We start from the raw sequence: 24327 nt of genomic DNA on the forward strand, positions 1-24327 counted from the left end.
CTGACACCAAGTCCGCAAGTTCCGAGCGCAACTCGCGCCGATCGACTTGTGCACGAGGTGCGCTCGGTTCGGGGGAAGGCACGTCGACATCTATTTCGTCGCGTGCATTCACCGAAGGAGACAATCTCGTCGGGCTTTCACAGCCATCGACAGCTCCGGTAACTTCGGAGCGTTCGACCGCTGTTCCAGCCGTCACAGAACGTGTCTCGTCCGCAAGTGGGCGCGAGGGAGACACGCTCTGACCGACGGGAGGCGAGTCTACGGTGTTCGGACTCGATCCCGCCGACGATATCTGTTTCAGATCATCGCGTGTGGAGGGGAAGGGACTTCCCCGGTCCAACCTGGCGAGGAGCTCTTGAGTAGAGCTCGGGCTGCCAGGCAAAGGTGCTTTAAACAATTCCGAAAGCGATGGAATGGGGATCGGTGAAGAGACAGGGTTCAAACGACTCTTCACTAACGTTTGGGGTGGGGAGGGAGTAAAATCCCTTGGGGGGGAAACCACAATTTTTGGGGGTGTGGTACGTCGGCCTAGGGACTGTCTGCTATCCCCGGCTATCCGAAGTCAGGCACGGGCGGCAGGTAAGGCCTCAGTGACTGGCCTACGGGCCGGGAATCGGCTGATAAGGATAGGGGAAGGGGTTCGGGGCGCAGAGGAATTTGGTGACGTCACGACTGTTGGCGAGTCGCGCGGCCCAGAGGATGTAGCAGAAGACACGGAGCTGTTACTACTAGAAGAGGGATAGAATCTCATGGACTTTATTTTAGTTTTGGAATTTTTAGAAGAATTGACAGAGCGTCGAGATTTATTCGAAATCCGTGACCAAGGCCTAGATGACACGGTTACCAAGGAGGTGGTATCCGACGAGAGTGAAAGATTGGCCACGGATAGGGTCCGGTATAGTACCGGGAAAAGAAGTAGGAGAGTTTTCCGCTGCGTCAACGGCAAAGGGGACTACAGAACGCAAAGAAATAGGGGAGATCGAGTCGACTCGCGAAACAGTCGTGGACGTGGTTGGGGATAAGTTACCGGATGCAGGCACAGCTTCCCGTAGGCGGCAGGTGGACCAATGGTTCTTGGCAGAGATCATGTCTGGCTGCGCAAGAATTGTCCATTGGTCACATCTGCCGCACACGACATCAAAATTTACAGAGTTTTTTGTGATGTCGTGCTTACTCAAAATGTGTTTCTGAAGTGAAACCAACAATTTGTACGGGAAGCCCTGCTTATTGCACCCGGTAACTGGGCAAGGATACCTAGTTGCATCCTTGCCGTTATATTTAATGTGAACCGTCAATAAAATTTCAGAGGGGATTCCAGATTGCTTAAAAGCCGAGTCCAAGGGGAGAGCAGACTCGGGGTGACTGGATTTAAAATGGTCCTTCGCTTTTGGAACCGCGTTAAAACACTTTCCACAAGTGGGACAGGCAAACCAACTATGATGTCGCGTGCCCTTGCACCGCCTATAGTGACAGCTTATTTTATGATCCGAATCAGAAAAGAAATTACCGCATTTCATACACTTGTATATAAGACTGTCACAGCGGTGCAAAAAAGCCAAGTGTTCCGCTAAGCTTATGGCTGCAGAAAAGGACGCACCGCAACTTAGTTTCGGACACGCGACATCAACGCTCGTTCCTGGACCGTGGTACGGAACAACGAGAGGGCTTGAGTTTACACTAGCCATCGAAGAAAATTGCGGAATCTAGGCCTAGAGATGACCGAGTCGCGACCTATTACAAATAATATGAATACAGCCAAAATCAACTTACGAATACAATTAAACGAAATGAAATTAGAAGTGGTACAATAACAAGAAGCAAAGACTAAGGGGCCTGCACCGGCGTTCGCTATTAGAGTGGATAGGAAAGAGCACAATACAAACGAATACAAACGGACAATTACACTTAAAAGGTTAACTAAGGGTTCAGAAAGGAATAGCGAACGCGTTAGGATGCAGGCCAGACGTAATCGTATACCCACGCCGGACTTGATTACCCCGCGTCAGCAGTGCTACTGCTACGCCCTACACGTATGCTAACGCGAACGGTAAAATACGAATTTACCTTACGAATGCGCGTTAACACCCGGGTTTTCCTCGCCTTTGCAGATCGACGGCTCTTTCTTGATATATATCTTAATTCCCAACGATTCGCCGTCGATCTTACGCCGTCCTTTCGAAGCGGTCTTGATGTTCTTGATATTCCGCTTCTTATGATGTTGTTTTGGACGGGGTAGCAGTTCGTCTCGCTGCTTTGAAGTTGCTTTGCAGCGAGGTGACGAGGAATCCCGACGTGAAGGGCCTCGACCAGAGTTGCACACGGCAGCCTTTCTGTTATAGGCGATCCTAGATCACTCCGGTGGTTGAACGACGTGTTCAAATGTTTTGTTTGTAATATTTTATTCGGCATGTTCAACAAATGAAATATGCACAGTGAATAAATATAATCGCGACTTCGGTCACCTTGGTAATTATGCGAACATAAATCCAGAACAAAACCCACCATTTGCGGTGGCGGGGAAATAAATTTTATTTTGCGAAAAATAAATGGCGAAAATCACATACAAGAAATGCGATATTAATTAACATGGGCCAGAGAAGACATGGCCAGTTCGCCCGGGGACAGGGGGCACCAACAAACAAAGGCCTCCACCAAAAACACACAATATATGTGGTGGAGGCCGACATACAACACAAAAAACACAGGGGCGAACTGGCGAGGTCCGACTGCAGGCATTATCATAATAGTTGTGGTGGTGAAAATCCAAAATTAAAATTATTCGTCATGAGGTGGGGGAACTCCTCCCCTTAGCATTTAGAACCGCACGAGGACTACAATCAAAACTAAAACCACACAGGGGTCCAATTATGTTAATTTGGGGAGGAGTTCCGTGAAACAATCCAGTGTCCAGTTGCCTGCAGTCGAACCCCGTGATGGCTAGCGGGTTAAGCTAATAACCATTACACAAAACATAAAACAAATAAAGAACACGTGAAGGGGGGTCAAGTCTTCTCGTGGTCCCGCACACTACACTAAGCCTTCCAGACACGATGAGAGCCGCGCTGAGAAGCGACCACGGCTCGCTCGGAGACCAGTCTGGACTCGAAGACCGAAACACCCATCGCACGTAAGGTGGTCAGGTTCCCGGGGTGGTAACTCCCCAGGGACCCGACCGCGAACGTATGCATCTCCACCACCTTGGCCGTGGCAACGCGGAGAGACTCACAGAGGTCCTTGTACTTTGAGTGTTTCAGTGCGACGGCAGCGTCCATACTGGCTACCCCATTCTCGAAGGGACACACCACATCGATGACCAAGACCCGGCAACGATCCGCTAGGATGAGGTCGGGCCTCAGCCGCCTGTTGGCCAATGTGGCGTGCTCCTCGCAAACGCGGTCCACATCGAATCTGGAAAAAGAAGAGGAGCTTGGAATAGAGTCCAGGAGCACCCCAAGTACCGAATTGTGCCTGTTCGTGATGCTATCCATCACTGGCAGGCAGTGGTTCAGTACGTGGGGCAGGGTCTCAGTATGCTGTCCGCACTTGCAGCAGACCACACTTGGCTCCACACGTTTTCTAAACCGACCCCGGATCGACCGGAGTGGCAGAAGATTCAGCCGAGCTTTAAGCATCCAGCTACGCTCGACTGCCGTCAGGACGTTGGAGGACCGGAGGAAGCGATTGGAGCTCCCGTACCGGCTGTGGCACTCCACAGTTTTGCCCTGGTCGGGAAGCTCCATCCACCGTGTCCTCCAACGTTGGTTCACCTTCAGGTGAAGGAATTTGGTTAGACGACCCAAATCCTGACAGCAGTCGGCGCCTAGAGCCAACTGGTAGAGCCCGTCTTCGGTCACGAACCAGCGAGCACCGAGACGCCTAGCAGCGGGTTGGACCTCGGTCCAAAGCCCGTAGGCGTCTCCGTACGCCCTGGAATCGTGCCCTGTTAGACTCACGCAGTTTAAAAACTCGACTGTCAGGGTCTCCGACGCCTCTGGGACTCGGCAAGTCCTCCGGACGACCAGCGCCAACCTTCCACGCGCAACCGCCCGCACAGTGGGGTCAGTGGAATCGACCATTTTGACGGCCTGGGAAAGCCTCAACACATCTGCTTCGCAGCAGAGGTTGGGAATCCCCAGACCGCCAGTCGTCAGCCCAGCATGGAAAAAGGGCTGACACGCTCTGTTAGGGAGGCGGAATTCCGCCTTCACCAACGTGCGGATACGCGCATCCAGGCAACGCATAACGGAATAACGAACCTCTTCAGTGCGAGCAGCTTCTAAAATGAGGTGAGATGTGACAGAAAAAGTCTGTCACAATAGGCCTCGAAAGTTTTAAGGGCCTTCTCACCTTTCTCGGTTGCCTGGTAACCCATGTTCTTGCCCAGGTATCGCCAGAAAGAGTCACGATCGAGGACCCGGACCTCTCCACCATCAAGGCAGAACGGGGCCGAGTCCACGATCGATCGGCTTCCCTTGAACCCCAAGGCAAGAACACGACACTTGGTGGGCTTGAACTTCATACCAGACCACCGAGAAAATTCATCGCACAGATCTAATTGTGCTTTAAGCTGGACGCGAGACGAAGCACACAGACAGGTGTCATCTGCGTAACCCTGAACTCTGACAGTGACGCCATCCGCCGCAGAAAACCGATAACCGCTGCTTTGAAGCCCAGCAACGCCACGCAGGAGAACCTCCATGACCAGGTTGAAGGTGATGGCCGATAAAGGGCATCCTTGACGGACACCCTTCCCCGCTGGAATGGGGTCTGTCGGACCAGAGCTGGTCGCGACTGCAAACACGTTAGACGCGTAGATATCGGTCATCACCTCCACCAGGTACTCCGGGGCGTTAAAGTGCTTCAGGACCTCGATCATGGATCCATGCCGAACGGTACCGAATGCATTGCGGATGTCAAGCCAGGCAAGATAAATATCCTGCCTTGACGACTTGGCATCCGCAAGCAAGGACTCAAGCATGAACACGTGCTCGAAGACCCCCTCTCGCGGAACAAACCCCTTTTGTTCCATGGAGATAACATCTCCATCGGATGCCCAGCTCTGAAGACGACGAGCGATTACGGACGCGTAGATCTTGTACAGCGTCCTGGATAGCGCGATGGGTCTCCAGTTGCCGACGTCTTGCATGTCGCCGTCGCGGTCCTTTGGAATCAGGATTACCCGCGACGAGCGCCATACAAGTGGAATACGTCGACAACGCCTACAGACTTCGAAAAGCTTAGAGAGGATTTCTCCCTTGGGGTCTAAGCGTTTCCAAAATCCATAGGTGAGACCATCGGAGCCTGGCGAACTACTGGTGTTTAGGGTCGCCAGCACTCCTGCTGGAGTAATCGAATCGTCGTCAACAGCAGAAGCCAGGTTGCCCTGGTAACTGTGCTGAGTCATCCAGCAAGGAAAAGCAGCAATATTATCAGTGACGTCAGCAGCGGCGTCAGCACGAAATTTCCGCTCGATTACGTCGGCAGGAATTTCGCACCGTTTACTGCCAGAATCATCCTCGATGATCTGTCTGACCGTTTCCTTCTGATTGCGCCAGAAAGCGGACCGAAGATGTTGGGCTGTCCCAGGTCGACACTCGCGCTGGCCATTCAATTGATTGACCTTCGTGTAACGGTGTCGCTACTAGTTCTTTATACTCTTCAAGTGTAACTCAGTTCACAGCACAGCCAGACAGATACCGTAGCAGTTATATTGACGACAGTAGAAAGCGTGTACCACCCAGACACAGACACAAAACAGAATATTCTAGAAGGTTGCGGTTATCTCCCGCGAGCGCATTGTCTACAGGCGTGACGTCATCAGTCGCATATACCCCCATCAGTCACATATACCCCCCTCCAAATTTTTTCGAATGGTACATGAGAAAATATCTACCTCAAAACAAAAAGCAACGATACACCAAAAATAGTTCGGCATAAAAGCTCAAAAAGCAACGAACATACAAATGGTTAGGACAACTGATTGTGAAAATCGATCGACAAAATAATGAAAATATGTCACGTTATGTAGTCTTGCAGACGACCAGGTCTGTTGATATGTCGGCCAGCACGAGTGGTGGTTGGCGTCGTATCGTCAGTAGCAGGATCTGATGTAGAGGGCGATGATTCTCGCCTCTCCAGAAGATAAGGTCTGATATAATCAGCATGCGAAAGTCTACACTGCCCATCGTCCAAGTTCTCGATTCGGTACAGGTATGGCGATTTCACTTCAATGACCTTGAATGGTCCAACCCACCCATTGGACAACTTCTTCACCAAGGGTTTATAGAAGAACCAGACTAAATCGCCGACACAGTATGTGGCTGGTTTAACAGAGAGGTTAAAGTTGCGCTCCTGTTTCTCAGCAGATCTCGATAGCTGCTGTCTTGCAAACGTAAAGGCATCAGATGTTGTTGATTCGACCCGTTGTACATATTCATGATAATACTCGAACGACAGTTCATTAGATGGTTTTCCAAACATCAAGTCTGTGGGAAGGGAAATTTCTCTCCCAAACATGAGTCGGTTGGGCGTGTACCCTGTACTCCCATGAACCGTGGATCTGTATGCCATCAACAGATAAGGGATGTAGTCCTCCCAATCATTGCGATTTCCATTCCCCACAAACGTTTTTATCATTTTTTGCAAAGTCCCATTAAATTTCTCGACCAGACCATCACGACGTGGATGGTAAGATGTTGTTCGAGTCGTGTCAATTTCGAACAATTTCATGAGATGACGAAACAGCTCAGATTCAAATGCGGATCCACGATCAGAATGAATGGTGAATGGAACACCATATCTCGTGAAAAATTGATTGTCCAGCGCCTCCGCGGTAGTTACGGCTTTAACATCTTTGACAGGGTATGCTTCCACAAATTTACTAAAATAGTCCATAACACATAATATAAACTCATTTCCGTATAAACTCATTTCCGTTCTCACATTTTTGAGACGGGTTTATCAAATTCGGGAGAATTGTGCTTATTCTTTTTGCCACTATTCCTGTCAATATTTTATAATCTGTATTTAGGAGAGTTATGGGTCTGCAGTTTCTCAGATCGTTCGGGTTTCCTTTTTTATAAATCAGTGTTGTTGTTCCCTCCTTCCATGTTTCGCTGAGACCTCCGAATTGGTATGCATTATTTAGGAGTTCCTGCAGGTCTTTTTTAGGAAGCTCCAATATCTTGCATAAAACTCCTTGGATAGCCCATCCGGGCCGGGAGTTTTGTTGTTTTCCATGTCCATTACTATTTTCCTTATGTCTGATTCCTCTAGGTGGGTTTCGAGGTTTGCCTTTTCGTTTTCTGTAATTTTTATATCCGCTATGGTGTCGATATAGATTTTTTGTCGACTGTTGTTTTCGGTTTCTGGGGTTTTCCATAGATTTTTATAAAAGGTCTCTATATCCTTCAAGATCTCTTCCTTTGTTGTTAATTTTCGCCCCGATTCGTTCTCCATAGCGGTTATTGCTTTGTTTGTCTTCCTTTGTTCGATTTTACTAAAAAAGTATTTAGTAGGTTTCTCACCCTCTTCCATGTCTTTGATCTTATGTATTTTATAAGAGTACGCTATCTGTTCTTGCTCAATTTCTTTGAGTTGTTTTATTTCTGCGTACGCTTTATCTCCGTCGTCTTCTTCGTTTTGTTTTTGCGCTATGATGGTATTTAGCTGTTCTATTTCTCGTATCTCGGCTTTTCTTTTATCATTGCCGTATTTTACTAGATGTTTCTTGACTTTTTTCTTAAAGTCGTCCCACCACTCGTAGATGGTCATGAACGAGGGTTTATTTTTGCTACATTTCTCGTGTAGCTTTCGTAATTCATTATATAAATTCTCGTCGTCATACATTCTGCAATCATTCTTCCACTCGCCTTCTCCCCACCTAATTTGTTGGATCTCTTTTATGGATATGCGCTGCATGTATGTGTGGTCTGCGATAGTGTTGATTTGGTATCGCGACCTGCTTTTGTTTAGCAGGTCGTTTGAAACGTATATCCTGTCTACTCTGCTTGATTGAATAGCTTTGATGACAGTGTAAAGTTTAACTCTCGGGTTGTGCCATCGCCATATGTCCCTAAATTTGTAATTCCTAATAAATTCTTTCCAGTGTTTCGCGGCGGGTGTTAGTTTAAAGTTTGTCGTATTTTTCGAATCTATTCGCTCAGTGACGATGTTAAAATCCCCGCAGACTATTGTGTCGAAAGGTGTCTTGATTAGTTCGCTAATTATCAGTTTGTAGCAGACATGGGGTAATCGCGATTAGTAATCGTAATCGATTACGACGATTACAGCATTTTGAAGTAATCGTAATCGCAATCGATTACATTCGAAAAAAATCCGAAGTAATCGTAATCGTAATCGACTACTTCCCATATCTAATCGATTTGTTTGTGAAAGAACGATTACTTTTTGTTTGTACAAGGACTATGACATAAACTGAATATTCGTGAACAAGAATGAGATAATATACCACGTTATATTATCCACACATAGTAAACAGACATGCGATGGACATTGTAGTGTGATTGTAAGAACACCTCCCGTGGTGTATATATCAGGTTATCAATCAATACACTGCAGAAGCCGCTACTTGGAGCAGCAGGATATTGATCACCACTCAGCCTATAGTTTCAAATAGTAACTTATGTATTAATGTTTGGTTGTGCTTAGTTAAACGCAGTTTACTATTGCTGCTTGGCGAGCAGTAGGCCTACGTACGCACGTGCACCTGACGAAGATTCGGAATTTTGTACTCGTCGAATAAGACATTGCAGTTTCCACAACGAAGCATTACAAATAAACAGCTGCTGATGTATATCATAACCGAGCCGTGCTTAGCCGTTTCTCGTTACAGCAGCTCGCTGTATATGTATTAAGTTGAAGGCAGAATTTTTATGTTAACCATATCTTATTCTCATATAACTACTTGAAACGGGCGTCAATCGTTATTTCACAGTTCGTTACTTAGCTTTGGACCTGCCGCCATAACCATCCGCTTATATAGCCTGACATGTTAGCGTGGGTTGTAGCTAGAATCAGCAATAATTCAGCCAAAACAGCAATTCCCCTGTCCAACGGTTGGTCAATTTTCAAAAGTGAATTTTGTCAATAATATTGGTAATTGCATTATATTACTATTCATTTATAACCTCTCTGAGCCCCGAGTGTCAGATTTACCTGTAAAGCTGGGGCACGTAATTCATATTCATAGCATCTGGTATGTTGTTATAATTACTGTATGTTGTTAATTCGCGACCTCCAGTCCGTTGTATAATCACAAGATATTGTACTCACCCAAACGTAGCAGACTAAAAGAATATCTTTTGTGAGACGCACACACAAATTGTCATGGCTTTATTCTTTTGTGGATGCGCCGGGTGACATTTGCATTGTGGGCCCAGATTGGAAGGACAGGAGTTATTAGTCCCGCCCACTCAGCGCGGCTATTGACAATGGACGAATAGCCTAAGTTTCGGCCAAGGTATTTCTTTGGTATCACATCCCGTGGAGTTGCGTGTTGGCCGAAACTGCATATGTGTTTTGGTGTGTTGTGGGATTGTGGCGCGGTAATGACTGGCTACGAAATGCCTGTTCCCATAAATTATAGCCTATGTATGTTTTTTCTTGAGGGGAAGAGGTATGCATTGCAAACCAAGCTATCTACTGGAGCAAGGGTCACCAACTGTTTTAAAACAAAAAGCTACTTCTTGTGTAGTGTGTACTGATTATTGCGACGACGGACGGGTTACCTCGTACTCCCGTCGTTTATCCATGTTCAGTTGGATTTCTTCACTTAGAGTAAGACAATCAGAGCACTGGGCCGGGTTTCCACCCCTTACCAAGAAAAAAAAACGCTCACTCGCAGGGACTCACACCAGCTCCTCAAAGCTCAGTTGCGTTGCTGCAGTGCGCGCAGAAGCGCCGATCTCCGCGTCTAGACTCGGGAATATTAACTATATAGATTCCCGTTGCTTACCGGGCCCCCCTATAAGTATCAATCCGTAAGTTATGGGGGGCTTCGCCCCCCAGACCCCTCTTTCTCATCTGTTATTATTATCTATCAAGGTTTGGCCAGGTGCTGGATTCAGCCATGTCTATTTTTTCATGTGTGCAAAGATACACGACATTAAAACTAAGGAATTCTACCGCATGCAGAAACGTGATGATTATCGGGATATGGTACTTTTCTAACAAATGCAGAGATTTGGTGGTGATTGACACGTCTGTACGGAATCCTATTCTTGCCTTACACGGATTTCCATGTTTATTCTTTATTATACTTGAAAAAAGCGCATAATCCAAATAGGGGAGCCCTTCGGCCAGCCCCCCTGGCGACCGCCCACCTCGCCCACCCCAAAAGCCACCACTACTACAGCGACCGCGGGCGACTCATTTGGTCCGCGTTGGTGACCCCTGTACTAGAGATATTTGAATCGCAAAGCTCGAAAAACATTTATAAGAATTAATTAAATTCTCGAAAATGCTCTATAATATATGTCGGCTTACGAAATACTTTTGAGTCCCCTTCGAGCACGCTCCCCACTCTATTAAGGAATTTGGGGCGTGGCAGGTAAAGACCTGGCAATAATGCAAATCGTTGGATGCGATAAAAATCATCCACTATAAAGTTGGGCAATTGATATATTATGACGTAATAAGCAAATGACGCATGGTGAAGAAAGTTGATATCTCATTAAGCCTTTCATCGCAATCCTTGTATTGTCTTCCCATATATCATTTAAGATTATAGTCCTAAGCAAAACAAATGTAATCGTGAGTAATCGTGATTACTTTTTCAATGTAATCGTAATCGTAATCGACTACTTCCTGATTTTGCTGTAATCGTAATCGTAATCGTAATCGCGTGATTCCGAAGTAATCGTAATCGCAATCGATTACATTCATAAAGTAATCACCCCATGTCTGGTTTGTAGACGCCTGTCTGCGCCCTTCCGACGTCTGATGGCGCGTACACATTCCAGACTCTGGTTTGTGTATTGTTTTTTTTCCGTTAGTGTTAAGCATTGGAGCCTGTGCTCCTTCACTATCATGTTATGTATATCATATTTTTCTTTGAGAACGTTTTTGTGAACATTCCCGTCCCTCTAAAATACAGCTTCTTATTTAATTGCTCATCGGTCCAGTCTGTTTTATTTTCTATGTGGTTTGGATGGTATGTCATACCGTTGGCCGAATTTATTTTTTTGATGTTTGCTCTAATGTGTTTCGTGAACGCATGTTATTTGCCAGGTTTTATCCGTGTTGAGCATGTTTTTTAGTCGCCGCCAATGGCATTCTATACCATTTACATCAAGGGAGATTATTTCCATATCCATTGTAAATATAGGTGGGGGTATGTTGGTTATAGTGGTGGTGATTTGGGTTGCTGTTCATTCAGTTTCCTTTTCGCTTTTGCCCAGCAAACACAAAACCGTAAAAGGATCATCCGGGATCATCTCGATTAGGTTCTGATTTTCTAAGTGTCGAGGGAATGTCTAAAATACGTAGTAGGATGGTCTTGTGGTTATATTCAATCAGAATAAATTCATACTCGGTGTTGTTCCATCTCATGCATTAGGCTTCGTTATATCCGGTAGTTAACCTAATAATGCAAATTTTCTATCTCTCGAGGGTACGACTAAAATACGTAGAAAGGATGACTTTGTCGGTACATTCAATCACGATGAATTCTATCCGGTTTTGTTCGATCTCATGCGGTAGCTTCGTTCTATCTATTAGAAAACAATGTTCTCCCTTCGTTTTATTGCGTGAGGATGTCACCGGTGTTGTATATTCGTGTTGTTGCTCTAAGGTCGAATAGTTTTGTTTTCTTCTGATATATATGATCTTCATTATATATATATTCGCTCTTTCGGTAATCTCGCATGTTCAACGAGTATGGCTAATAGTTTTATTCAGAGAATAACTAAATAAGTGATATGTTGTACGTTTAGGAATATGATTATCGATGCGTGACTTCTAGAATATTTCGGCGATTCAAATTTTAGGTCATCGCGCCATACAAAGATTTGACGCGCAACAGGTCGCAGCCAGGCATAGTTCGCTCTTTCTGTATGGTAAATGCCGTAAATATATAGGACTTGTGACTGACTGAGGTAGCGGGTTAAAGGTATATATGCAGTAGCATATAGCTTATGGGGTATTTCGAATTGCCTGTAGTATATGACGCCTAGAGCTGTTTGACTTTCTGCAAAACAGGTGTAGACAACTATAGAAAAGTTTCAGCTTTTCCAGGTTAGAATTAGAGCTAAACCGTTTTTTCCGAATTAGATTACAATTATATTGCTGGCATTTCGCTCTAATTTAGTGAAATTAGACCACTATAATTCGCTTTAAGCATTTGAATTACCGGTACCTATACCTACGGTATATCATAATATTTATGCTTGAATTTTCTAGGTATATAAGTCATATAGATACATTCCTGTAGAACACTGATTCATGATTTTATAAAAGTTGGGGCAAGAATGGACATTTTCAACTTGATGTTGATTAATGGAGCAAAATTTGATATTTGAGTGCAATTATACCTCGAATCCAGTGACAAGATTATTAATCGTTGAAACCAAACGCAGCTTGTTTATGTTGGCCCAGAGAATTTGGCTAGCCAGACCATATTGATGGAATATGGTCACAGTAAGATAATATTTTGGGCTATTTTACATGAACTTTCCAACATTTGATTTGATATGTCCACTAAAACAGTTGTTATTCTGCTTTCGAATAAGACCTAAATTGCTGGTTTCAATGGTAACTGTGTTTGTCAAAGGCTGCAAAGGTAATTTCTTTTCCATGTTAGATGTTTATTTGTTTGTGGTGTTCATGGTGGTGGTTCGACTACACTGGTCATTTTACACCAGGCCGGTTCTTATTATTATTATTATTCCGTATCTGCCCGATTACCAGTGAACTCGGCACTTAGTGAATTCGGCCGCACAAACTCGGCACTTGGTGAATTCGGTCGTGGTAGATCTCGTAGCGGTACCGGTCACCATGATTGGTTACTGGAATGTTTGCCGGTGAACTTGGCACTTTGAGTGGTTGTCAATGTTGTACGGTGGTCAGGGCATGCGTAGATCACACAGTCACGGCGTGATTAGATCACAGATTGCGTAATTGCGGGAAATAACGCGACGCTCTTCACTTGGTGAACTCGGCCCTTGGAGGAATTGGCACTAGAACACCTTCGCATTAGAAATGCATTTAATATGAATGAACAGTATCAAAAAGAAAATTTAAACGTGACGTGGCTCGTGGTAGATCTCGTGATCTTGGGATCCTTCAACCGTGTTATCGAGACACCCTAATCCCAGAGTGGAATCGTCTCTCCAAAGGCAAAAAATAATTTATTTTGACATGATCATGCGAAACATTTGTTGATGAGGAACACTGGCTTGTCGTGATCGATAAACGAAGAAGCGCCGCTTGATGTTCCACAGTTTTGATCTCACATACAACGCCAAGATCCATCTTCTCAAAACTTACACGACACAGGCCCGTGACTCACGCCATCGATTCCAAGCAGACCGCGCGTGGTCGGTATATGAGCGCTGTGTTATTTCCCGTGGCTACGCAATCCGTGATCTAATCACGCCGTGACTGCGCGATCTACGGATGCCCTGACCTCCTTACAAGATTGACGAATCACTTGATAATACTATTATTAGTTTGATAATTCATATTAATAGCTGTAAATACACTTCATTTCAAAATTTCCCGAGGGCCGAATTCACCAAGTGGCAAGTTTGTGCGGCCGAATTCACCAAGTGCCGAGTGCATCGGCAACCATCTGCCCACTTATAGCACGGCCCACTCCTAGGCTTTTTAAGACATGGCTATGCGAATCAGATGGCGAGGAGGAGCCTAGATAAACGGCCAACACTTCGGTAGGAATTATGGAGTCGACGTGTCACGCTCGAACCCGCAATTCATTGGTGTTTAGCTATAATGGAACGTACCACTACGTTTCCTCGCCATACCTTGTAAAATGAGACCGTAGCATTTGGCATTTCGTGTGGCAATTGACTTTTGTGTGGAAAATTGTGTTCGTTTTAGAACTTATCAGAAACTTTTATTCCGCCATAGATTGTATATGATAAAACGATATCGGAATTGATCCTAGAAGAATTCCAAAGCAACTCACCACAAAGGAGGATTTAAAGAGGTTTGATGGCAAATTGAATGAAAGCAAAAGCCTTTGCAAGAGATGTGGTATGTTGAATCTGTTTTGTTATTTTTAAATAGGCCTACTTTGTTGTGCCGATAGCAGACGGTATATATAAACGTAAGATGTGGAAGCTATCAAGGTGTTTTTAGAAATTCAGTCAGTCAAAGTGGACGATCGTATTTCTTGGATTATATTTAGGCTTATTTTAGCATCTTTGAGATGCAACTCTAAACGTGGACGGTCATGAACAGTAGGGCTCTTCAAAAATGACTTTTTTTCTCAAATCGTACTGGCTACTTGATAAAATTGTTAGGTTACCTAATTTAAGCCTACAAACAAAATTTGGTTCAATTCCAGCCAGTATCCGCTTTGCTACAAGAGAAGAAAGTTCCTATTTATTATATAAAAATGAATAATAAAAAATTTGAAGATTTTCTGTTAACCCCATGAAAGTGTTAAGCTGTCTATAGAAACGATGCTCACCAAATTTGGTTCAATTCCAACCAGTGGAAGCGGAGTTATTGCTGTCGAAAAATTTGGATTTTAATAAAATAGTACTTACGGTGAGCACAACTTTAATAAGTAAACAAAGAATCGGTCACCGTAAATCGGGGCCGGCCAACCCGTGGCCCGCGGGCCACATGTGGCCCGGGAGAAGGTTTTGAGTGGCCCGCGAGGCAATTTCCGAAATTTCTAATATCATCAAAAATTGATTGCAATTGAACATGCAAGGCCAACCAAAAATTTTATTGGTCTGGCCGCAACATTTGAGATGTGATGACTAAAATATCAGTTCCGGCGCATTGACAGATCGATCAGCCATTCACATATTGGTATATCATCGTACACTACAATAAAGCAGAATAATTAGCGATAGATTTATCAAAGGTAAAAATTTTCTACAAGCTTGGTGCAACATGTCGTCACTCGATTTCTTGTTTTTAATATTGTTGCCCTTTTGTGAAAATGGAAGAACTCCTACTGTATCAGATTAAGTCAAACTATATTCACGATTACGAGACAAATTGTCGTTCAACATATGCGACATTGAGTTTGCGCTCGCAGTAAGACCGTCGACTATGAAACCTAGGCACGAAATGATTGACGCATGCTGCTCGCATCTTACGATATCGATATGTCCATGTGCCGAATAGCCCAGTCCTCGCAAACTTAGCCCAGCGAAATACAACAAGCCCGCAATATAGTCAAGTGACAATATTATTGACCTATGAATTTCAAGAAATTTTCGCGCCTTGCGCGGCTTGTGGCCCGCGCAATAATTCGTCAATCGAATGTGGCCCGTTGGCTGAAAAGGTTGGCCAGCCCCGCCGTAAATACTATTTTATTCAAATCCAAAATTTTCGACGGCAATATCTCCGCTTCCACTGGTTGGAATTGAACCAAATTTGGTGAGCATCGTTTCTATAGACAGCCTAACACTTTCATGGGGTGAACAGAAAATTTTCAAATTTTTATTACCTATTTATTTTTATATAATAAATAGAAACTTTCTTCTCCTGTAGCAAAGCGGTTACTGGCTGGAATTGAACCAAATTTTGTGTTTAGGCTTAAATTAGGTAACCTAACAATTTTATCAAGTAGCCAGAACGATTTGAGAAAAAAAGTCATATTTTAAGAATCCTAATGTCCATGTCAGAGAAACGTTTTAGGGTAGGCCTACTCATATGTCTCGCAGCGTTCTCTACATAATTGTCAATTGCGATACAAACTGTTTGCTTGTGTTGGTGAAGCCATCCAACTTCGAATTGTAAAATGTTGTGAGTCTTGATATCAAATTTTTGAAAGGTGCACTTTGAGAAGATTTCGGAATCTGTCAAATTATACAAAAATTTAGCAAATTCTTTGACATATTTCATCTATTTGGGACTCGATCAACGTAAAAGAATTGGTAATCATTTTATACAATATATTGTATTTGTAGTTGAAGTATAGTAATAATTCTTATGGTTACCGCACTTGTAACGATTCACGGCCATAACTGGAATAATTAGAATGATGTAACTTTCAAATTGTCATGCATTTTGCAACAACATTGTTCTCAATTTTCAAGGTGCTGACCATTCGAGGAAGAATCACCCACCGGGAATTCACGATCCGTAAACGCGGCCGACTGTTTCTCTCCTCAAGCGGAAGCGACAGAGAAGAGGAACGAAGAGAAAAAACGAGCAGAAATAGCAAGAGTGTGACAAGTCGCGTCCGTTCGCTTTAATGCGTATTTCCATCCGCGGAGTAGTAGGTGGGAAAACTAATGGGCGTTTGGTTAGCGCTTATATAAGGTTGACTCCAGCGCTGTATTTGCTAAATGTTGCTGTGAAATAGGGGTGGTGTCATTTGGTATCAATATTGACTATTGAAAGACCATTTGTTAGTGGTCATGGATTTGTTCGGCCAGTATGCAGTAATTTCTGATGGTCACTTCCCGGGCTTCTGTTCTCTAACCCCTCAGGATTGTTATTCTGCTTCTAGTAAGACTGTCGATTCTAATGTTTTATCGTATCATTTGTCGGAGGTTCCGCTCGCTTTATTTACAACGTTTTGCTCTCTGCTAGGTCAATTACTTTCCTGGCTGTGTATCACTACAGCCTAAGAAACTGCACTAATTCTCATTTTAATGTCTTGCTGGTTATCTTGCTGTCAATTCTAATAATTTGTTAATGTCTATACCAGTGCAGCCAGCCAGCCACTCAAATGTTTTGTTCTCTGTACACAATATTGTTAGGTCTTCAGCTTTCCAGACAGAGTATCATTCCACTTTCTAGACTTGAGTATATATCTCTCCAACTAGCTGCCAAATAACTGATTCATTTGGATTGTTGAATTGATCATTTTGGACAGAATGTGAAGAAATTTTAGTCAAGAATTCTTTTTGTGTTAGTGGTTGTTTTCAAAGATTGCTGAAGTAGTCATCGTTGATCTTGATAATCAAGTAGAAGTGGCGATTGAAGTCAGTTCTCTAGTCAAGAATTCTTTTTGTGTTAGTGGCTGTTTTCAAAGATTCCTGAAGTAGTCATCGTTGATCTTGATACACAAGTAGAAGTGGCGATTGAAGTCAGTTCTCTAGTCAAGAATTCTTTTTGTGTTAGTGGCTGTTTTCAAAGAGTGCTGAAGTAGTCATCGTTGATCTTGATAATCAAGTAGAAGTGACGATTGAAGTCAGTTTTCTAGTCATATAATATTAAAAAATATAATAATAAAACTTGAAAACTTGAGTGGAAATAGTTCAGAATCGAATCCATTTTAGTAAGTATGGGCGAAAAAAATGTAGGAGTCATTCGTTAGTCTCTACCTCTGCCATTTTCGCAGTACGAATGTCTTAGCTATTAATCATCATTTTCATTTTATTTCTGCAGGGTGTTGAAAAGAAAAGGCCGCATGCTGGTTATTTAACTGGCTCATCAGAAGATGAAACCTGATGATAAGGACTGTTTTCACTTTCTTTCTAAAGACATTCGTTCGTTTTACTTTTTACAACGGCATTATTGCCAATTCGTTTGAAATTAAATTATCATAAATGTGATTGATCTGTAGTAAATAATGTGGTGTGTGTACGCAGCCGTGATCAGGTTAAGCCCATAGTGGTAGAAAACAGGTTATTATATCAGGATCTTCTTCTTCTAACGTAGGATCTACATTCTACTCACCATGTTTAAAGGCTGTAGCATCTGCATAATATTTACATTATTGAAGGACATGGAAAAGACGTTGAATTGAGTCGACACAAAATCCCCCTTTCTACGACCTGCCGAGATCTAATATCTACTATATCGGCTCGGCTTTTCTACATCTTTGGTCTGTACTGTGTTTGCTGGGTGTTTGGTTTTTATCGTCTGGTGGGCTACGTTGGTCGTTGGAGCGTTTGCTCGGTGATCGAGTCGCTCCAAAAAATTCCGCGGCCGTGAAAGTTCTGTTTTCGAATTTCTTCCGTAGTTTGTGCGTGTGTCCGCTTTTTGGCTTATTTTTGTTTTCTTTCTGGTTGCTGTTTTCATTATCCGTGTCTGTTTCATCTTCTGTTGTTATTATTTGGAGTGGGGTGTCTGTTTTTTTACTGCAGGTTTCGCCATCGTCACCGTCCCCCGGACGTATCGTGGTGTCCAGATCACTCTTTTCCGTATCCTGGGTTTTTGTGAGTTGTTCGAATAGGTCGTCTACGTCTGCGTCTGTTATTGAGTCGCTTCTTTGTGTTTCACCCTCTGCCTCATCCTCCCCATGTGGACTGGGGGAGAGTCTCTGCCAGCTTCTGCTTGTGTCTCTGTCTGCTCTTCCTGTTCTATGTCTGCTCTTCCTGTTCTAAGATGGAATTTAAGTCAACCTCTAACACTTTCTTTGTACGTTGGTCTTTTGTTACAAAGAGGTGCGGTAAGGTGTGTTGTGTGTTGATTATTATGTTGTTTTGCGGGCACTCATTTCTTCTGTGCCCGTATTGTTTGCAGACTGTGCAGGCCGTTTGGTTGGGGCAGTCCTTTGCGTTATGTCCTGGCAGTAGGCATCTGTAACACACTTCACGTTCTATCTCTTGTGGTAGGTATACTTTACACGATGCTCCACCAAGGTAAAGAAAGGGTGGTATTTTTCCCGGCTTATAGTCTTCTACCCAGGCCTGTCTATACCCGTTCTGGAAGTTTGTGGCTCTGTGATAGATGATCTTTATTTCTTTGACATTGCCACAGTCGAGTTTCTCCAGTTTGTTTCTTACTTCCTCTTCCTCCACCTCGGTAGGCACCGCTCTTATGTTTATTCTTACTACCGGCTTTCTCGGGTGTTCTAGGAATATCAGTCCCCTTTCTGTATTATTGCATCTATAACTGCCGATGCCTGGATTTGTGCGGGCACAAGCAGGTCAAGCGACCTGGGTCTTGTCCCATATGTAATCCTATTGGTGTTGTAGTTCTCGTTTCTAATTGCATTGGCGTATGCCATGTTATAGTGGTTAGGTAGAGTGGTTATCTCTGCTGGTGAGTGGTGTCTGACGTCTGCTGCAGTCCACTGCATGTTGTCTACGTGCGCTGTTTGTCAGCGCTAAGCCTGTATATCCTCTGCAGTAGGTTGTCTGCAAGATTAACTGCAACTTCAGGCTGCTTTAGCGTGTTTGTTGAACGCGTTTTTAAAGGCGTTTCTGCGCGCTTTCGAAAGATGAAACCAGAGTATCGGTTGCGCTAGACTAGCGTACGAGCACTGTCTAGACCAGAGGTCTCAAACACGCGGCCCGCCTGAGCATTTTGTGCGGCCCGCGACGACATTTTAGATTTTTATTAATTTGACAATATATAAGTGTCACATATATATTTTCAGGTTATAAAGTGAAAATTCCCTCTTAAATTGCTCCGATAGCCTGAAACTATTCATCAAACTTCACTATCACATCAATTACAAACGCGACCATGCAGTGGAAAATTCACTATTTCGCCACATTTCCAATTCATGATGACAAAACCTGACCCTTAGACGCTTTTTGACTGGAATTTGAAAGTTGGACTTGAACGCGACCTTTCTTAAAATTACTCAGACTCGGGCTTCTTAAAATTACTCAGACTCGGGCTAACTCGATGGCAAGATGAAAATGACTCGGGTGGACTCGGAGTGACTCGAAATGCCGTGAACGCAACAAACTAATCGCGCATCAGGGGAATAGTGATAGATCAGAAGGTCGTAGCTTGGTATTTCGCTAACTAAGCAAGTAGTTATGGCAATCATTGGCAATCTGTTAGTTACATCTTTGGTCGCTAAATCATATTATTAAGGCCACTTAAAGGTACGGAGTACAGTAGTGGTACGCTCCAAATATGTAACAACAATGGGCTGTTGGGCGTTTCGACATTTCACTCACTAGGACACATTCATTAATATATTTATAATATATTTATACCTGTTTCTGCTCCTATATTTGAAGATATTTGGCCATGAGATTAATAGCCTACTTATCAGAAGTATACCCGAGTCATGGATCGGAATTACAATGCCTAACCTAAAAATGTTTTTATTTCAGATCAGTCTCTATTATCAATCTGTTAAATCCAAAATATTCATAGTAGCTGCAAAATTAAAACCCGAAAGCTTTTATGATGGCATCATACATTTGTCCGCCCATATGATGCCTATATCCTCATTTAAGAGGTCTCTCCTGGGACCCCTGATGTTTTGTAGTTCCGGGTTGATTTTTTTTGTCCAAGAATGTATAACGCGTGGTGGTGCCAGAACTGGTCTGGCTCCTTCATTGCTGCGATGATTTTGATCTTTTCTGCTCTGCATGCCTGTATTTTGCTGGCGATATGGGGGAGGTCGAAGCCCCCCTCCTTGGCGGCTCTCATGATTGTGTTTCGTCTGATGACCTCTATTTTCTCGGGCGACCACATGAATTTACATATAAGGTTGTTCAGTTTGGCGACAGTGCTTTCGTTTGGGGGGCACGTTTTTGCCTGGTAAAGAACCTTTGGGACTATGATGGTATTGATGATAATTTTCTTTCCGTACCAAGTTAAGTTTCTTCTGTTGTTGCTGATACATGCTTGGTTTACTTTCTGTATCACCTTGTCCCAATTGAGTTTGTTTTGGTTCTTGCCAATTTGCTGGCCAAGTATTTTGATCGTAGGTTTTCTTAGATTTGTCAGGTTTTGGTATATGTTGTCGTCTTTCGGTGAGTTCATTTCAAGGATTTCGGTTTTGTTTATGTTTAGTTCTTGTCCAGTGGTTTGTTTTAGTTTTTCGAATTCTAGTATGGTCTGTTTTACGGATTCGTAGTTGGTGCTAAGGATTGTAATATCATCCGCGTACTGCTCGATTTTTATGGTTTTGCTGCCTAGTTTAATTCCAGTGATAAGTTTGTTCCTACGGATCCTTTCCGCCAGGGGCTCTGCCGCCAAGACATATAAATATGTGCTTAGCGGACATCCCTGGCGGATGCCCCTTTTGATGGTGATTTTCTCTGTCATCGCGCCGTTTATTACGATTCTGCTATATGAATTTTGATACAGGTGCTTTATTAGATCGGTGATTTTCTTCCCGAACTTGAAATGCTCCATGATGGTGAAAAGGGTTTCTTGAGACACCATATCAAACGCCTTTTTTTGATCAAAATTGGTGATGAGCAAAGGTGTTCCTCTTTGCTCTGCTAACTCTTTCTCTGTGGCCACGTTCCTCAGGACGTCAGATATCTGACGTCCCGGGGCCGAGCATTTTTGAGACGTTCCTACTATATGCGGCATGGATTCCTTAATCCTGTTAGCCATGATCTTCGCCATTATTTTGTAATCGCAATTCGAGAGCGATATTGGCCGCCAGTTGTCGAGGCATAACATGTCTCCTTTTTCGGAATCAGTACTACGTGCGATTCCCCCCACGTTTTTGGTATGCTTGTGAAGCATAGCGCATTGTTATAGATTTCTAGGAGACTGTTTTTAAGGGTCCCGAAGAATGTGGAGTAAAATTCTGGCGAGAGTCCGTCCGGTCCAGGTGTTGTTGAGGTTTTTTGGGAGCGTAGCGCAATTTTTATTTCTTCCTCTGTTATTATTTGGTCTTGTTGTAATCGTTGGTCCGGAGGGATTTCCTTTTCAAGTTCATTTACCATATCTTTGATGCTCCTTTTGGGTGCGTTGTGCGCAATGCTTTAGTTTTCTCTACTGTTTTTGTCCAAACGGCTGTCACACGCAGGCTTTGGCTGGGGGCGTCTGCGGAGGCTTGTCCCGCCGCCACCATACTTGTGACTGGGATACTGCCCCGACAAGCGGTTTCAGATCCCGGGTTCAGGAATATGAAGGCCAAGGGCCATACTCTTCCTGGGTGTGAGAGTGATTGGAAGTATCGGTTGTACCACGAGGGTTTCGCACCGCCCTGCGTCCAGTAAGGCGATGCTTATTTTTTTTCCGGTCGCCGCAGCGATCCCAATTTTATTACACAAAGAAATGCCATACATGAACGCAAACTTAATATATATATCTATGTATCGATCACACAACTCAGCATTCATTTAACTCAGACACAATAATGTTCATACACTCTCACAGTCATACCCACACAATGCATTTCTTTGTGGTCCAGGATCCGTTTCATCATCATCTTTTCTTTTCAAGCATCATCCTCCGTCGGCATCGTCCTCCTCCATCACCGTCGATCGGTTCGTCACGTTTCGTTTCTCCGTCGCCGACGATCGGATCGTCCTCGTTCCTGGGATTTCTTCTTCTTTATTATCAGCTTTGTACATGTTTTTCGATTCATGTGTTTTCCGCTTCTACAAGTAGCAGCTCATTTCTGAACAGCTGCTGTTCTGTTTTGTCTTTGAAGAAAGTGATTCTTTTTATCAGTTTCTTAATAATTTTCTTCGTCGTCATCTTGATTTCTAATTTTTGGTCGTGTATTTATTCGTTCTTTTTCTCCTGGATGAATTTTTGCGTGATTATCTTTTTTTTGATTATGCTAATTATGGTCCAGTCGGTTGCGTATTTTAAGCCGTGATTGTAGAAGACGTGATCTCTGTTAAGGCTTTTCTGCTTGATTACTCCTCTGAAGTTTGCAAAGATCCGTCTGGTAAAACTGCAATCTATAAGGAGATGTTCCAGATTGTCTTTCTTCGACTCACTAAGTTTGCAACACGTGTTTACGTTTTTTTGCGAACCAATATTCATTATGTTTAATCTTTTCTTGTCGTCTCCGAGGAAATATCCTCCAAGAGCCGTTCTTAAGTTGACGATTCTTTCTTCGTTCCTTAGTTTATTACTGCGACCGTTCATTGTCGTAAACTGCGACCGTTCATTGTCGTGATTTCTTTCCAATTCACTGGTTGTCTGGTGTTTAACGAGATATTCTTGATTGGGGGGTTTTTCTGATCTTTTATCCCCAGATAGATGTCTTTGTGGGACGCGTCTATCCATATCTCATCCGTCCATTTCAGAGCCTCTGCTCTCATTATTATGAAATCCCACTCTTTTGTGAGTTTATCTCTATGTGGGAATGAATTGGTATATAGCTTTTTATTGATTCTATTAATCTTTGTGCCAAGCACATAGATTGCCTCCCAATGCCAAAATTCTTCTGGTTCGTTGATCGTTTTTAGTATTTTATATTTTTCTAATTTGCATGCATCGATTTTACTCTTGATGCATGTGATCTTTAGATCTCCCATATGTTCGCTTGAGGTCATATGAGATCTTTTAATAGTCTCTATTCTTTCCGGATTCCAAATAAAATTAAAAAACTGTCCCTCCACCCTATTTTTTATTTTTACAGGAACCTCGACTATTCTGGCATTATAGACGATCTTCGTTGAAGCCATGCTACTAAGTATGGTTGATTTTCCATACCAGGTCAGTTTCCTGTCTTTATATGCCATTAGAATTTTCCTGATCTGATCAGTTCTTCTCTTCCAAGTTTTATTAAGATAGTTAACACCAAATGCTTGTCAGAGTATTTCGATAGTAGGTTTCAAATATTTTCGAAATTCTCCGAGGTTTGTCGTGATCGGCTTTGTGCAAATGATTTCAGTTTTTTCTTTATTCACGATTTGCCCTGTGTCCTCTGCAAATAATTGTAACTCGTCGAAGATTTGCCTTACTGAGTGATGATCTCTGACTAACGCAGTGAGATCATCGGCGTATTGCTGCAGTCTCAGCTCTTGTTTTCCTATATTAATTCCCTTTATTTCTTTGTTTTCCATTATCTTCCTGGCCAAAGGGTCAGCAGTCATCGCATACAAACACATGCTGAGTGGACATCCTTGGCGAAGTCCTCTGCCTGTGTTTATTTTATTTGATAGTGTCCCATTTATCAGTATTTGGCTATATGAGTTATCGTACACTTTCCTTATTAATCTTCGGATGCTGTACGGTACTGCATATCTGTCGAGGATCTTGTTCAAATAGCCATGATGAACTCTGTCAAAGGCTTTTTCTTGATCTATCGATACCAAGATTAGATCAATGTTCTTCCTGTAAGCATAGTCCCACGCTGCTTTTATATTTCTTAGGTTGTCCGATATCTGTCGATTTGTTATCCCGCATTTTTGCGTATTTATTATTAGTTTACCAGTAACTGCTTTTAGCCTATTTGAAATGATCGCGGTGAGAATTTTATAATCTATATTAAGTAACGTAATTGGCCTCCAATTCTTAAGTAATTTGGCGTCTCCTTTT

At 43.3% G+C, this 24327-nt stretch overlaps 1 long non-coding RNA gene across 3 annotated transcripts; it reads left to right on the top strand.

The window, feature by feature from the left end:
* Positions 1-12479: 12479 nt before the first annotated feature.
* LOC145456559 (uncharacterized) lies at positions 12480-17726 on the top strand. 3 transcript variants are annotated; one of them, XR_013920642.1, is made up of 3 exons: positions 12480-12799; positions 14107-14232; positions 16260-17726. It is a non-coding gene; the product is annotated as an uncharacterized LOC145456559 (long non-coding RNA). The 3 variants fall into 3 exon arrangements; XR_013920641.1 differs by lacking the exon at positions 12480-12799 and having other exon boundaries at positions 12920-14232; positions 16260-16445; positions 17560-17726; XR_013920640.1 differs by lacking the exon at positions 12480-12799 and having other exon boundaries at positions 12806-14232.
* The last annotated feature ends 6601 nt before the right edge of the window (positions 17727-24327 follow it).

The sequence above is a fragment of the Botryllus schlosseri genome, chromosome 14 (assembly GCF_051294905.1).
Source record: "Botryllus schlosseri isolate E-star chromosome 14, Bs_hap1, whole genome shotgun sequence".
NCBI classification, from domain to species: domain Eukaryota; kingdom Metazoa; phylum Chordata; class Ascidiacea; order Stolidobranchia; family Styelidae; genus Botryllus; species Botryllus schlosseri.